Source organism: Cherax quadricarinatus, chromosome 93 (assembly GCF_038502225.1).
Source record: "Cherax quadricarinatus isolate ZL_2023a chromosome 93, ASM3850222v1, whole genome shotgun sequence".
In the NCBI taxonomy this organism is placed as follows: Eukaryota; Metazoa; Arthropoda; class Malacostraca; order Decapoda; family Parastacidae; genus Cherax; species Cherax quadricarinatus.
The window spans coordinates 7,828,325-7,832,389 of record NC_091384.1 but is presented as its reverse complement, the minus strand read 5'-3'; positions in this window follow the sequence as shown (position 1 = coordinate 7,832,389).

Here is a 4,065-nt window from a genome sequence, read left to right as displayed (position 1 = left end):
ACACACTGTGTGTGTATATACACACTGTGTGTGTACACACAGTGTGTATATACACACTGTGTGTATATACACACTGTGTGTATATACACACTGTGTGTGTATATACACAGTGTGTGTATATACACACTGTGTGTGTGTGTGTACACACACACACAACTGGAGGTTGAAAACTCAGATGAGTCACAATAATCTTAGGAATTACTTCTACCATAGAGTTATCAGGAAGTGGAACAATCTAGGAAGTGATGTAGTGGAGGCAGGATCCATACATAGCTTTAAGAAGAGGTATGATAAAGCTCATGGAGCAGGGAGAGAGTAATCTAGTGGCTCCTGGCCCTGCATCTTCGCAGGGCCAGGAACTGTGACCCGACCCCTGCAACCACAATTAGATGATTATTAGGTGAGCACACACACACACACACACATGGGGCCAGGAGCTAGGACTCTACCCCTGCAACCTCAGCTAGGTGAGTACACGCACACACCATGACTGTGTTGACATAACTGCTGGATTAAAACCACATAATGTGCACATACTAGCTGGATCAGTGTAAATGACCAGTGCACCATGACCAAGCTAGATTCACAGTGCACCATGACCAAGCTAGATTCACAGTGCACCATGACCAAGCTAGATTCACAGTGCACCATGACCAAGTTAGATTCACAGTGCACCATGACCAAGCTAGATTCACAGTGCACCATGACCAAGCTAGATTCACAGTGCACCATGACCAAGCTAGGACCACAGTGCACCATGACCAAGCTAGATTCACAGTGCACCATGACCAAGCTAGGATCACAGTGCACCATGACCAAGCTAGGACCACAGTGCACCATGACCAAGCTAGATTCACAGTGCACCATGACCAAGCTAGATTCACAGTGCACCATGACCAAGCTAGATTCACAGTGCACCATGACCAAGCTAGATTCACAGTGCACCATGACCAAGCTAGGATCACAGTGCACCATGACCAAGCTAAGATCACAGTGCACCATGACCAAGCTAGATTCACAGTGCACTATGACCAAGCTAGGATCACAGCGCACCATGACCAAGCTAGGATCACAGTGCACCATGACCAAGCTAAGATCACAGTGCACCATGACCAAGCAAGGATCACAGTGCACCATGACCAAGCTAGATTCACAGTGCACTATGACCAAGCTAGGATCACAGTGCACCATGACCAAGCTAGGATCACAGTGCACCATGACCAAGCTAGATTCACAGTGCACCATGACCAAGTTAGGATCACAGTGCACCATGACCAAGCTAAGATCACAGTGCACCATGACCAAGCTAGGATCACAGTGCACCATGACCAAGCTAGATTCACAGTGCACCATGACCAAGCTAGGATCACAGTGCACCATGAGCAAGCTAGATTCACAGTGCACCATGACCAAGCTAGGATCACAGTGCACCATGACCAAGCTAGGATCACAGTGCACCATGACCAAGCTAGGATCACAGTGCACCATGACCAAGCTAGGATCACAGTGCACCATGATCAAGCTTGGATCACAGTGCACTATGTCCAAGCTATGATCACAGTGCACCATCACCAAGCTAGGATCACAGTGCACAATGACCAGTGCACTATGACCAAGTTAGGATCACAGTGCACTATGACCAAGCTAGGACCACAGTGCACCATGACCAAGCTAGGACCACAGTGCACCATGATCAAGCTAGGATCACAGTGCACCATGACCAAGCTAGGATCACAGTGCACCATGATCAAGCTAGGATCACAGTACACCATCACCAAGCTAGGATCACAGTGCACCATGACCAAGCTAGGATCACAGTGCACCATGACCAAGCTAGGATCACAGTGCACCATGACCAAGCTAGGATCACAGTGCACCATGACCAAGCTAGGATCACAGTGCACCATGACCAAGCTAGGATCACAGTGCACCATGACCAAGCTAGGATCACAGTGCACCATGATCAAGCTAGGATCACAGTGCACTATGACCAAGCTAGGATCACACTGCACCATGATCAAGCTAGGATCACAGTGCACCATGACCAAGCTAGGATCACACTGCACCATGATCAAGCTAGGATCACAGTGCACCATGATCAAGCTAGGATCACAGTACACCATCACCAAGCTAGGATCACAGTGCACCATCATCAAGCTAGGATCACAGTGCACCATCATCAAGCTAGGATCACAGTGCACCATCATCAAGCTAGGATCACAGTACACCATGATCAAGCTAGGATCACAGTGCACTATGACCAAGTTAGGATCACAGTACACCATCACCAAGCTAGGATCACAGTGCACCATCATCAAGCTAGGATCACAGTGCACCATCATCAAGCTAGGATCACAGTGCACTATCACTAGTGCACCATCACTAGTTGAACATCAGTGCACAATCACTAGTGCATCATCAGTGCACCAGTGCAACTCAGTGCACCAGTGCAATTCAGTGCACCATCACAGTGCACCAGTGCACCATCACAGTGCACCAGTGCAACTCAGTGCACCATCACAGTGCACCAGTGCAACTCAGTGCACCATCACAGTGCACCAGTGCAACTCAGTGCACCATCACAATGCACCAGTGCAACTCAGTGCACCATCACAGTGCACCAGTGCAACTCAGTGCACCAGTGCAACTCAGTGCACCATCACAGTGCACCAGTGCAACTCAGTGCACCATCACAGTGCACCAGTACAACTCAGTGCAACTCAGTGCACCATCACAGTGCACCAGTGCAACTCAGTGCACCATCACAGTGCACCAGTGCAACTCAGTGCACCATCACAGTGCACCAGTGCAACTCAGTGCACCATCACAGTGCACCAGTGCAACTCAGTGCACCATCACAGTGCACCAGTGCAACTCAGTGCACCATCACAGTGCACCAGTACAACTCAGTGCACCATCACAGTGCACCAGTACAACTCAGTGCAACTCAGTGCACCATCACAGTGCACCAGTGCAACTCAGTGCACCATCACAGTGCACCATCACTACTGCACTATCAGTGCAACTCATCAGTGCACCATCATAGTGCACCATTATTAGTGCCATAGTAACCTTCTTAGAGTACAACTCTCATATAACATCTATACAGTTATAAAAGCCATTTAAAAGGCTCAGATAAAATTGAAGATCATGTTTATAAAAAGGCCTTTAAATGCATCCTATTTAGTGAAGTTTTTCAACCATTTAGATTAAAGCCATTTAGAGTATAAAGTCATTTAGAGGAGAGAATAATGTTCTTCAGAGGAGGAATTAAAGCCATTTAGAGGAGGAATTAAAGCCATTTAGAGTATAAAGTCATTTAGAGGAGAGAATAATGTTCTTCAGAGGAGGAATTAAAGCCATTTAGAGTATAAAGTCATTTAGAGGAGGAATTAAAGCCATTTAGAGTATAAAGTCATTTAGAGGAGGAATTAAAGCCATTTAGAGTATAAAGTCATTTAGAGGAGAGAATAATGTTCTTTAGAGGAGGAATTAAAGCCATTTAGAGTATAAAGTCATTTAGAGGAGAGAATAATGTTCTTTAGATGAGGAATTAAAGCCATTTAGAGTATAAAGTCATTTAGAGGAGAGAATAATGCTCTTTAGAGGAGGAATTAAAGCCATTTAGAGTATAAAGTCATTTAGAGGAGGGAAGACAGCCATTTACAGTGAAAAAAAAACAATTATGAAAGAAAAGCCATTTACATGGAAAGAAATATTTACAGGAACGAAAAAAAAAAGAAAACGTCATTTACAAAAGTAAAAAAGCCATTTGCCTGAGTAAAAAAATTTACATAAGTAAAAGAGAAATTTACAAGAGTTAAAAAAAATAACTGAAAAAAAAATTTTTACAGAAGCAAAAAAAAAAAAAAAGCCATTTAGAGGATTGGAAGAAGCCATTTAGAGGAGTGGAAGAAGCCATTTAGAGGTTTATAGAGGAGAGTGTAGAGCCTAGAGAAGGTGTTGATAGAGGTGTAATTTAGATAGTTAATGAGGCCATTTCTAGTTAATTAAAAGTCAGTAACGGTTATTTTCTAGACTTGACAGATAATATTAACTTTTATT